This window comes from Papio anubis, chromosome 16 (genome assembly GCF_008728515.1).
Source record: "Papio anubis isolate 15944 chromosome 16, Panubis1.0, whole genome shotgun sequence".
Taxonomy (NCBI): Eukaryota; Metazoa; Chordata; class Mammalia; order Primates; family Cercopithecidae; genus Papio; species Papio anubis.
The window spans coordinates 68006898-68020114 of NC_044991.1; the positions used below are offsets into that span (position 1 = coordinate 68006898).

At 47.8% G+C, this 13217-nt stretch overlaps 2 long non-coding RNA genes across 2 annotated transcripts in view; both read right to left on the bottom strand.

The window, feature by feature from the left end:
• LOC116270811 overlaps positions 1-2370 on the bottom strand; it is a 5351-nt gene extending 2981 nt beyond the window's left edge. The window contains exon 1 of the long non-coding RNA XR_004179075.1: positions 63-2370. This is a non-coding gene — a long non-coding RNA (uncharacterized LOC116270811). The remainder of the gene's footprint in view (positions 1-62) is intronic.
• Positions 1-13217, bottom strand: part of LOC110740502 — a 232041-nt gene that overhangs the window by 50377 nt on the left and 168447 nt on the right. The gene's annotated exons all lie outside the window — the stretch shown is intronic.

The following is a 13217-nucleotide window of genomic DNA, read 5'->3' on the forward strand; positions in this document are numbered from 1 at the left end:
AAAAAAAAAAAAAAAAAAGAAGTAACATTCCCAGAAAAAAAAAAAAAAAAAGAATCATAGACGCTGAGATTTCCCCAATCTAGTGGAGTTGTCCTCAGTTCCCTGCGGAGCCTTCCCTCGTAAGGCTTCCCATCTGGAAGGCTCCTCCTCTCTCTCTTTATTCGCTGGGAAAATTATCCCAACAACACAATCACAGGATGTATGTCTTGCTTCCTTTGCTAGGGTCATCTCCACCAGGGCTTAACAGGATTGATGGATTGATGTTGTACCCTGGGCTCTGAGCCCCTCCAGGCCCTGCAAGCCCCATTCCATGTCAGATCCCTGACAGCTCCTAACCCATTCAGTGCTGAGGCAATTGGCTGGGGGTGAGGGCAGTGAGTACTTATCAAGCACCTGCAATAAGCCCAGCACTGTGATATGTACTCTACAGATACTTAACTCCACTGAGACTCAGCATCACAGTTAAAAACAAGGGAAGGTGAGTGGTCTTGAGTGAGGCTTCCAGAGTTCAAAAATAATAGTTTCTACTTGAGGACTACCATAGGGATCAAATGAGAGGATGCAAAGGGTTTAGCATTATGCCTGGAACTTAAAGAATACTCCGTCGTGTTATTTTCAAACAAGGGCATGTTACAGATGCAAAAAGTGGAGCTCAGAAAGGTGAATAAATATGAATGAGGTCACACAGCTGATGTGATAAAATTTAGGTCCAGGTCTGCCTAGGTCTAAGCCCTTGCAATATCCACTATATTAGTGTCACTCGAAGAATGGCATGGAGATATTTGCATTAGAATCACCTGAGGAGCTGGTTTAAGAAGCAGAATCCCAGACGTCCAGAACTTGAACCCCTGGAGGGTAAGGCCCAGGGATCTGCATCTTTCTCCAGCTCCCCTTGTGGCCCAATGTGCACGAGGCCAGTTCGCCTCTCTTGGACCCGACACAAGCCAGGGATTTGTGCTTTGGCCCCTCTGTTAGTTCAAATGCAAGGCATGGGCAGCATTCTCTGCAGCTTTCTGGGGTCCAGCTAAGGTCATTATGACCCTGGACTCACGCATAGCCTGAAAGGCGAGTAAAGCTGTGTTCCTTTGGATCAGGGCATCACTGAGGGCAGAAAAGTGGGTCTCAGGTCTCAAGGAAAACAAGCCTCAGCTGGGAGAAGAGGATGAATCAAAAAGAGAAAACCCCACCTAATTCTCAGCACAGGGCCAGCTTGCAGCTCAGAAATGTCTCATTGTGCCCCCCTGTGAAACAGTGGGCCTCCATGCCACATAAAGTATTTTGGAACCTCTCTCAAGGTACTGTAGAACTTGAAAGAGACTTCTTTGAAGCTTCTGTCAACAGGATGACAGGCAGAGCTGAGTGTGACACATACCCATCAAACAGAAGGGCCTCTCGTTGGACCTGGAAGACCACTTGGGGAAGCTTTCAGGGGCTCCAAGGCTGGCAGACCAGGAAGGGGCTGCCCACCTTCCCCACACTGGTGGTTCATACAGCCCCGCCCAGACCTCAGCTCTCACTCTGAACCAAGAACTATCCAGGGCATTTCACATATAAGACCTCACGTAACTCACATCAACTCTGTGGAACATCACTATGCCCAAATGACAGGTTGAGACTTTAAGGCTTAGGGAAATGAGGTCACTTGTTCAGAGTCACACAGCAGAGATGATGGAGCTGGGATTCAAGTTCAGTCTTAAATGGCATCTGCCCTACACAGAGGGCTACAAGCAATGAACCTGGCAAGGAGGGGAAGAAGGTTTGGCCCTGTGCCCCTAAGGCTCACCATTCAGGTTCAGCTCTTGGCTCCTGATCCTCTCTGGAGTCCCCTGACTGGGCCAGCCTCCCAGGTACCCTGATTCATCCCTCTCAGCACTTGACTGAGCAAGGTCTTTTTGTATTTTAATAACCTGAACAGGAAGTACAGAGGGTTTCCATGTATCTCCCACCCCCTTAACAAGCCCAACCTCCACTACTGACATCCTGCAGCACAGTGGTACATTTGCTACAATTGATGAACCTGCATTGACATGTCATTATCACCCAGAGTCCGCAGCTTACAAGAGGGTTCTCTCTTGGTGTTGCCTATTCTGTGGATTTGGAAAAATGATGTGTATCCACAATTATAGTATCACACAGAGTACTTTCACTGCCCTAAAACTCCTCTGTGCTCTGCCTATTCATCCCTTCCTCCCCTAACCCCTGGCAACCACTCATCTTTTTACTGTCTCCATTGTTTTTCTCTTTCCAGAATGTCACAGAGTTGGAATCACATTGTTTGTTGCCTTTTCCAATTGATTTATTTCACTTAGTAATATGCATTTAAGATTCTTCCATGTCTTAACGCTCCATAGCTCATTTCTTTTTATGGTTGTATGATATTCCATTGTCTGGGTGTACCATAGTTTATTCATCCATTCACCTACTGAAGGTTGCTTCCAAGTTTTGCTAATTATGAATAAATCTGCTTTTCATATTTTTAAAAAACTTTATTATTGTTGTTATTGTAGTTCTCGATATCATTAATACAAGTTTACAATTCAGATTAAATAAGAAGAAACGTTCTTAATCTCTGCTACTCCAAGGATTGCTTTATCTCATATTTTTTTAAAAATGAGATTATACTATAAATGCTATTTTCTAATTGTTTATTTTCCATTTAATCTGATGTGGAATATGTCGCCTGTCTCAAAGACATGGTCCAACTTGTAACATGTTTGTGGGGTTCTGGAGATGGCTGTGCGACTTATTCAACCAGATCCTTTCTGATGGATGTACAGACTGTTCCAGATGACTTACACTTGCAGGTTCTCACGGTGAGGAAAGTTCCCACACTTCCAGCCCAGCTACTTGGGACTCACATAGGCCAGCCTAGCCCCAACTTCGTTCCCTTCTCACATGGAGACTTAGGAAATGTTAAGGGAAGAAGAGGGGGTCGCAGGAACTGAGACGTTGGCAGTGCGGATGCTGCTCATGTCAAGTAAAAGGAAGACTGAACAACACCCATCAAATTTAGTGGCCCAGAGTTATTCCTCCACGCCCTCACCTGACCTCAGGGTGAGGCATGGAACTCCAGCCTCCTGGGGGAAAGGCAGCAAAGGGAAAACCCAAAGGTCATCAGAATTGCTACCTATCTGGCATATCTATCCTTGCCCTGATGCCTCACGTCCATTCTCAGTTCCCCAAAAACAGCCCTACCGGTAGCTTCTGTTCTTCCCATTTTATATACAAAGAAATTGAGGCTGAGAAACCTCATCTGAAGTCACATGGCTGATAAATCACAAAGCCAGGGTTCAAACTCAGTTGCTCAGGGCCCAAAGCGGGGTCAATGTCCCCAACCGGAGAGATGGCCCAGCCAGCCCACCCCCTGGGCTAAATGACCTGACTGTTGTGTGAGAATTAGCTGATTGCCATTTACCAGAGTTCTCAAAACCACCAGCAGTTTCTGCAGTGGTTATTTTGCTGTTTTTTTCTTTTAATTAAAAAATAATACAGGGCTATGGTTTAAAAAACATTTAAACTGGAGAGAAAAGAAGGAACCCTCAGACCCATTCTCTAGAGGTAACTTACGTGACACATGTGCACACATGCAATAACTGCTCTGCACACCCCCTATTATAACCAAACTCTACGCACTTGATGCTTTCAGGAACATTGTCCCGTTTCATCTTCATCAGTATCCCTGGGCCTGGACACTATTACCTTCCCCACTTTACTGATGAGAAAATTCAGGTTTAGAGAGGCTGAGCCACTTGCTCAAGCTCACCCAGCTAGTAAGAGGTGAGACTGGAATTCAGGGGCATGCTTTTCATAGTACCTTCCTGCCTATAAAGAGGGGTGGCTGAGAAAACCTGTTCCACATCCTTGAAACAAAAGACTCAGGAGGCCTGGACTAGGGGATGAAGTTGTCCCTCAACATCTAGCAACCATGGGGCACCTACTGAGTGTCAGGCAGTACATTGCCTGGCACCTCGGGGATCTCATAATAACAACCCCAAGAAAGGCCATCCTGAGCAAGAGGCACCCCGGCCTCCCCATGGCCCAGAAGGATGACTTGCATGGTGATAACAGAGGCAGCAAGAGGGGAGGGAAATGGGGGGCAGCTCCAGTGGACACAAGCAGGAGTCTGCAGAGCTTCCTGGGAGGGGGCCCATGGATGAGACCCACACAGTGGCCTCGCTTTCAGTCATTTCTTCCTTCCAAGCTCTCACAAAAGTACTCGTGGCAGATCTATCTGGGTCACAGGACAGAAATAAACATCATTTGAATAATCCCAGGCTGACAGACTTGGAGAGCGGACAGGAAAATTAGCCCCTAGAAAAGGCAAATCTGAGCATGTCACCAGAGGCACCAGAGGGAGTCTCAGTAGCCTCAGTGCCTCCTGGGAGCGCTCACCCTCACCCAGGCCCTTGGCTCAATGCCCAAGAGAAGGAGACAGCAAAACGCAAACTCAGGAGTGGAGGCCCATGACAGCAGCCAGTGGCTTCATTGTTGCTATCAAAGAAGACAGGATTCGAACCCAGGTCTCTCCAACCTCACCCCTTCCTCCTGCCTCCTTAGAGGAGCCATCTGGAGTTGGGTGGCCCATCTCAGAAGGAGCTGGATGTCTCACTTGGGGTCTTCATGACAACCAATGACTCCCATCCCCAGTGGCAGGATGGCTTACCTGAGCCAGCCACACATTGGGCGACCCCTCACTTGGCTGGCATCAAAGGTGAGGTTGCCTTCCAGATAGCAGGGCACAGACAGTAGCAACGAATGCAGAAACCACTGTTGGTTTTAAGAATTCTAGATGGTGGCCATCAGCTGAGTCTCAAACAACAATCAGGTCTTTTAGCCCACAGTGAGGGCTGGCTGGACCACCCAGTATGGTGCCACAGAAAGGGCAGACTCTGGACCAGACATCTGGATTGGAGCTCTAGCTCTGCACTTGCTGGCTGAAGCTTTCATCATATCTATGAGCACTCCGTGAGCACTTGCCATCTGCCAGGCCCTGTGCTTGGTGCCCTTAGACGCAATATTTCATTTGAATCCCATGAATTAATAGGGTCTATTATTTTTCCCATTTTACAGATGAGAAAACTGAGGCTCAGAGAGATTAAGCAAATAGTCTAAGGACACCGTCAGTGAAAAGAAAAGCTGAGACTTAAACTAGATCTTTCTGTCCCCAAAGCTCAGGCTATATATATATGCACTAGATTGTATCACTGTTGGAGAAACAAGCCAGCACCACATAGCAGAAAACCCATATTCAACTTCTAGCTCTGTCCATTCCTGTGTCTACCTGGGAAGATGATCAGATATCTCTGAGCCTGTTTTCTCATCTGTAAAATGGGTAAGAGTAATCCCAGCCTCGTGGGCTGCCAAGGAGGGTCAGAGGACATGGACCTAAATGGAATGACCACAATAGGAACGGACCCCAAAACCTGTCAAGCTGAGCCAGGGGGTCTCTAACCTTCCTGGCTTCTCTCCCCGTTTCCCACACTGGCTGGGCTCGAGGTTGTGCTGGCTGAGTGGACCAGGCGCGGGCATTTTTCCCTCTTGCTGAGCAATGCGGATTGCGCCAAGTATTCCCTCTCCTTTTGTGCATGTTTTTCATGACCTGCTGCCAACAGCTCTTTGCTGGGCGGCTGCCACCATTTACCCAGCACAAGAAAACTGCCTTTCTTCCCCCATTTAGGGTCTGGTTTTAATTTCTACAGTATTCTCTTTAATAACAATGCCTAATTAAAACATCTGTTAAAAAGTCTGTAACATTAACTTTACAGGGAGAATTTAATAGAATTATATTGGAATTGCAGGCATTTAACGGGCTTCCTAATTAGGCTTTTCTTAAAAAAAAAAAAAAAAAAGGAAAAAGAAGGAAAGAAACATTCTACAAATTAAAATCTCGCTCTTTTTTATGATAATGTAGGCTGATGGTCCAGTGGCCGGAGAGAACAGGTGGAAGCGGATAGAGAGACGGGAGTCATACTAAGCCAGTATGATGACCTTTCTAGGATAGAGAAGGAAATTGGAAAGACCCTGCATTTAATGACAGGCATTGTACCAAGAGCGCTCTCATTTGTAATCTCAATTACCTCCTGACAACAATCATAGAAAGTGGTATTCACCCCACTTGAATGATGAAGAAACTGAGGCAGAGAGAGAAGTAATTTACTCAAAATCACACATGCACACAGCCAGAAAGTGGCAGAGCCTTCAAAGTATGTACTCATTCCACTGCTCCCCACAGCCTTTCAGCTTTGCATCTGAAGAGTTTTCTAGAGCCCTCAGTGGAGTCTTTGTCTCCGATTTGGTCACTGCTTGGTGGTGAGCATCATGGCTGCCTCCAATAATCATCTGTAGCTTGTCCCCAGCTTCTTTCTACAAATTCCTCATCAGCTTGGTGCTCCTACCTGATCCTCCCTGGCCCTGGCTGTCACCCTACACGCCACCAGCAGCAAGCTGGAGCATGTGGGGGGTGGGGGGTAGGAATACAGCCCAGTGCCTGCTGGGGCACACCCCACAAGGGAGGAGTCAAGAGAAAAATGTCCAACGTAATCATTCTCAAAGTCTGGTCCCCGGACCAGCCACATCAGCATCACCTAGGAGCCTATTAGAATGCAAGTTCTCAGGCCCCATCCAGACTTACTGAATGAGCATCTCTGAAGCTGAGGCCTTGCAATCTCTGTTTTCTTGTTTGTTTTTGTTTATTTTGTTTTGTTTGAGACAGAGTCTCACTTTGTCACTCAGGCTGGAGTGTAGTGGCATGATCTCGGCTCACTGCAACCTCTGCCACCTGGGTTAAAGTGATTCTCCTGCCACAGCCTCCTGAGTAGCTGGGATTACAGGTGCCCACCGCCACACCAGGCTAATTTTTGTATTTTTAGTAGAGATAAAGTTTCATCATGTTGGCCAGGTTGGTCTCAAACTCCTGACCTCAGGTGATCCACCCACCTCGGCCTCCCAAAGTGCTGGGACTACAGGCGTGAGCCACTGCGCCCAGCCACAGTCTCTGTTTTATTAAGCTTTCCAGGTGACTCTGATGCCATTAAAGTTTTGAGAACTACTGATCTGAAGACATAGGGGACCTTTTTTGTCCCTTAACCTTCCCAGGCTAGACTCCAGAGGTTTGGCACTTGACCTGCCCCGAGAGGCAGGCTTGCCCTAAGCCACTGACCCTAGCCCAGTCCCTGCCAACTATCACAGAGGTAAACTACAAGCAGAGCTCCCAACTTGAGACTGGCCTGCTAGTTACAGGAAACAGGTGGGATTACCATCTTTACATAGTAGGAAAGACCAAACCCAATTGCTTTCCTGCCGCTTCCTGAAAAGAGTCCCCTGATCCTTTTTAGCCAAATGTGACCTCAACAGTGCTCCCCAGAGTGGGGTATGGTAGGTGAAGCCAGCCCAGGCTACTCAAGAAGGGGCTGAGCCACCCAGGAAGGATTTAAGCAGAAACTCCCAAGTTCAAGGAAAGGACTTTTCTCCAGCCATGGTTTTGAGATTCCAGTATGGCCCTGTCTGTTTTTAACTGACCTACCAAGCCCTGGGGTGGATTTAAAGATAATTCAGACCAAGTCCAGGCTCAAACAGAGCTCCTAGCAGAGTAGACAGACAGTTCCCATAGCAGGTTAGTGAGGCCCTCACAGATGATATCTTTGGGTCCTTCCCCAGCAGTTGTGTGAGTGACTTGTTTCTGTCCTGATGAAGCAGGAAGTTGGGTGCAACGAATAGAGCAAGGATTTGAGAATCAGACAGAACTGAGTTTGAAGCCTGGCCCTCCCATACATTGGCCACATGACTTTGGGTAAATGACATTTCCTTGCTGAGCCTGTTTTCTCATCAGTAGATGTTCAAGGCACAGAGTTGGTGTCCTGATTCATCTGGCTTTACATCTACAAAGGAATCAGAAGCAATGGAGACAGAGATGGCTTACCATCCTTCATTCTCACTCTGGGGTCCAGCATGTCTGCTGGAGGCTTGGAACAGTTATCACACAGATCAGGGAATATGGCCTTTTCTGCGAAAGCAAAACCCGAACTTTGTAGTTGGGATCTGGGCAAAGAGCCTCTGGGTGAGGTGTGGCTCCTATACCACCCAATCCTAACTCTGTCCCCTAAGTCTCTCCTCCTCCTTAAGGATTTCAGTTGGATTCCTGCTCCCACCATCAAGCAGGTTTCCAGGCTCTGTTACCCCTCTCCTTTGTTACCACAGCCTAGGGATGGCCAGATCCCTTCACTCAGCTCCTCCGACATACTTAGGAATTCTTATAAGCCTTCCCTAAACATCAAGGAAGGAAACCACAAGAGAAAAAGAAAACAAGAAGAGAAACTCTGGAGTCAAATTGTCCTGCTATTTATTGGCTGCGTGACCTCGAGCAATTTAACTAACCTCTCTGAGCCCCAGTTCCCTCATCCATCAGATGGGAACAATCACAAGATGACTAACCATGGCATTGCTATGAGGATTAAAGAAGCTAATATTTGCAATGCACTTAGAAGAGTGGCCAGTGCACGGTAAGTGCTACAGAAGTATTTGTTCTATAAATAATAAATGAAGGCATGAATCCAGTCACACTCCCAACTCTGAAACATCAAAACCTTCAGGTTCCCAAGTCTTGAAATTGCCACTCCAGCCCCATCCCTAACCTACGCCCTAAAATCTGGTACTGCGCAGCTGTCCCTGGCTGGAGGCACCTCCCATCACCCTTCCATGTAGAGCTGGTCTCTCACGTGGGCCAGGGCAAGATCCCCATGGGAGGGAAGCAAGCGGCTTCCACCTGGGCACCATGTGACTGCTTTGGGAGGACTGGAATTCACAGTTCAGTGCTTGGGCAGATTCAATTGGACAATCTCCTGTGTGATGGCTTCCTCTGTTCAATTACCACTAAAATTCACCAAATGGAACTGAGAGGTTTTAACGGCAGTAATTGTGGTGCAAAATGCTCTGTAATTGGTCTCACAAATGAAAGTGAGGAGAATGCTATTGAAAATGAAGCTGCCTGCCCCGAATAGTTCAAGAGTGATGGCTTAGACATGCTCCCCAGAAATCAGTTGGTCCCACCCTCTCATGCCTGAGACCCCTGCCCTTTGAACTCTTGTGTTCCTGGTGGGAACCTCAGGCTTCTCTCTCTCTGTCTGTGCTGAGGTACAGTGGTGGGGGACACTGCTGGCACACCCCTGCAGACCCCCTCCACCCTGGTCATCCCTGGAACCTCAGGCCTGCCTGTAGACACCAGGAAGCCTGGAAGGCCTCCTTGAGTGGCCTCTTCATTCCCTGCTGTCTTACATGTGGATAATCTCAGGCCCCCAGGCCTTTGCTCTTGCCAGTCCCTCTTCCCCTCACTTTCCACCCACAATCACTTCTCATTTAACCTATGCAGTGGAGCCATCCTCTCCTTTCCCAGACAGAGGTAGCAATGCCTCCCTTCTACTGTAGTCCCTTCTGTATAGCCCAGATACTACCACAAATAGTACTGATGACAGTTACTCTACTGAAGGGGGAGAACTGTAGTTCAAAAACTGGCAGCAGAATTCCTCTGTGGCAGTGTGTCTGCCAACAATTCCATCCCTGCACACACCTGCTGCACCTCGCGTCAAGAAAGCATGTCTATTTTCCCTCCCCTTGACTCTGGGTTGGTCCTGGGACTTGTTCTAATCAACATAATGAAGTGAAAGTTGCAATGTTCCCACTCCAGGTTAGCCTTTCAGAAGCCCAGCAGCTTTGGCTTTTGCTCCCTGGTAAGCTAGATGCTGTATTGCAAAGAACTTAGGCTGGATGCCTGGATAACGGCAGACCTCGTGGAGAGAGGGCATGGAGAATGAGGGGCCATCTCTGACATTCCATTCCCATTTAGGTGCTTTGTTTTGCAGCACAAGTTAACTAATACATTCCACTAACGAGAAACCTTTTCTTTGTTTAGCATAACACTCTGATGAATTATTTGGGTTTTTTTTTTTTTTTAATTTTAAGTTCTGGAGTACATGTGCAGTATGTGCAGATTTGTTACATAGGTAAACATGTGCCATGGTCGTTTGCTGAACTATCAATCCATCACTATGTAGGTTATTTTAAATAAAAGAGGACAGGCGCCGTGGCTCAAGCCTGTAATCCCAGCACTTTGGGAGGCCGAGGTGGGTGGATCACCTGAAGTCAAGAGTTCAAGACCAGCCTGGTCAATATGATGAAACCCTATCTCCACTAAAAATACAAAAATTAGCCGGACGTGGTGGCACACACCTGTAGTCTCAGCGACTTGGGAGGCTGAGGCAGGAGAATCATTTGAACCTGGGAGGCAGAGGTTGCAGTGAGCCAAGATCGTGCCTCTGCACTCCAGCCTGGGCGACAGAGCAAGACTCCATCTCAAATAAATAAATAAATAAATAAATAAATAAATAAATAAATGGGAGGGGGGACATAGCTAGGATGTGCTTGACATTCACATCAGTCACCTGAGATGTTTGTGAGAAATGAAGTATCACAGACTCACCCCCAGAGAGTCTGATTCCGCAAGGTGGGGTCCAGTAATCTGCATATTTGACAAACAGTGATGATGACTGTCATGGACACAGAAGTTTGAGAACCACTGGCTGGGAAAGAAAGGAAGATCCGCATGAGAATTTTTAGATGTTGGGAGAAGGAGAATGAGATGGCCAAGAGGGAGAAGAGAAGGAAGGATGAGGAGAGCATACAACTGAGAATTCCCTGGGCTGGGAAGGCCTTAGACCTCCTGAGAGCATGATGCTACCAGCTGGGCAGGACTGGTCCCATTGTGTGACCTGCCACACTGCACCTGGGTCTCTCTTAAAAGTCCTCCCAAACTTGGGAGGTGATAGACATGTTCATTATCTTGATTGTGGTGATAGTTTCACAAGCAAATATCTGTCAAAACTTTTCAAAGTATACATTTTAAATTTGTGCAATTTGTTCTATGTTCATTACATCTCAATAAACCTTTTTTAAAAAATAGTGTTGCAAACACAACTGCCCTTCATGAGGCGGGCTTTGATAGGGTGACCTAACTGGGACATTTCAGAAAGTGAGAGGGGAGGTAACACAATGAGACAAAACGCATAAGCTATGACCATCCCTGGCATATCTGGACATTTGATCACCCTCTGCTTTGGGGACATCAGGGACTGGCCAGGACAAAGGGAAGAGGAATAAAGGTGAGATATCAGAAAAATCAGGAAACAGGAGCCAGAGGTGACTAAGAGAAGCAAGGATTGTAAGAAACCTGTTGCCAGTACTCACTAAGTATGAGTTCTCAGTGCCTGTACTAGCTCAGGCAAACCTCACAACAGCCCCATTTTACAGGTAGGCAAACAAAGGCTCAGGAGAATGACCTGCCTAAGGTCACCCCGTAGTAAAAAGCAAACACTGGATTTGAAACAGGAACACTGGCTCTAGGACCTGTGAACCTCACCCCTTCTGGGACTACTGCCATATGTGAGTGAGAGACTCAGTCCTTCTTAAAGATCAGTAGAAATCCACAAGGCCAGAGGGCTGCAGAAACCACACTCAGCTACAACCTGGTCACATTCACATTGACTAGCTGCTTCCTGGGGTTCCCAGCTTCTGCTTTCAGGACAGTGTCTTATGTAATTCTCACAATGACTGCAGGGCATAAATTTTTATTATCCTGCTCATTTTACAGACTAGGAAATTGAGACCCAGAGAAGTTTTCCCCAGATCATCCAGCTGGTAAATAGTGAAGCCAGGTTGAAACTAGGACCAGAACTAGACACCAAGACCTGTAGTTCAATGTCATTTGAATTACCCAGGGATCTTATTTAAATGCAGATTCTCATTTAGTAAGTCTGCCACAAGGCCTGAGATTCTACATTTCTGACAAGCTCCCAAGCTTGTAAGGCATTTTTTTCTAATTTGTGTTGTTGTTGTTGTTGTTGTTGTGTTTCTATTAACCGAGACCTCCCGGAAGGCCAGGACGTGTCTCACTCGTGTGGCACAATTCCCCCGTGTTGCATGTGTTAGAAGGCAGGCCTGGGACTCAGGAGCTACTTGATGATAATTTGATGGGAAGGAAAGAAGGAGCAAAGCAAGATAAGAAATTGGAGGCTGCCCCTTCTTGCACACCCACCTAACGCCACAGCTTGTGCTCAGAGAGCACATGAAAGAAAAAGACTCACATTTCCAGTATTTTTCCCACCACTATTGCAGCTCAGGGCAGGAGCCTCAAAGAGGCGAGGGAAGTGGCCAGGGGACACACAGCCAGGGCAGTGACTGGTGCCAAGTCTTGCTCTCCCTGCCCCATGGAGGAAGCCCAGGCACTGATTCTCACCCCTCCCTGCATCCTGGGCCAAGCTGGGAGCCCAGGAAAGGACTTTCCAGGAGGAAATGCGTGGTTTTCACTCCAGTGCCCCTCCATGGACCACAGCCCTCCCCTTCCCTCACTTTCAGGTCCTGACTTCTCTCCACGTGGGGCAACCCAGGTGGTCTGTGGCCAGGGAGGCTGAGTAGGCAGCAGGGCCCATGAGAGGTGGGGGCCGTGTCACCACAGGCTGAGAACACACACACTCGCTTTCCCATAAGAATCCAGCCTAGCCACTGCCCAACCCACCCGCCGGGACCACCACAACGCCAACTTTCTCAGGAAACCTGGATGGGGCTGAGGACTCAGGAACTGGCGTGAGAGGCAACTGGAGGCCTCCGAGAGGGGGGAGAGGAACCACAGTTGGTGTTTTGTGGACAGAGTATGAGGCGTTTGCTGATCTCAGCAGACCAAGTGCCTCCTGTCCCTGCAGAGAACCCGAGGGGAGGAACTGACAGCAGGGGGAGAAGTCGGATGACCAAAGTCAGGACAGAATGGGGCAGAGAGCCCATAGACAGGGAGAGACACAGAAGGGCAGAGACACTGGGGCCAAGCAAGACTCCATGAAAAGGAGAGGTCTGGATGGACAGTTACAGGCATAAGAGGAAGGGAAGATGGGGGCAGAGGAACTTATCAGGATGGGCATTCCAGTCCTGGACAACACTACCCCCTCTGGCTTGTGCAGAAATTCTGGCTTCCACACCCCAGGGTAATTAATACCTTCTTATCACTCAAGCCAAACTGGCAAAAGACTGGCAGATGAACAGTATGTCAATGAAGTGATAATGTTGGTAGAACCTGGGACAGAGTCCCCAGCCCATACAAAGCCCTCAAAGCAGGTGAGCTGTGGCTGTCACGATGGTTCATTGTTTTGTTTTTAGGGAGCGGCAGGTGCCTATCACCC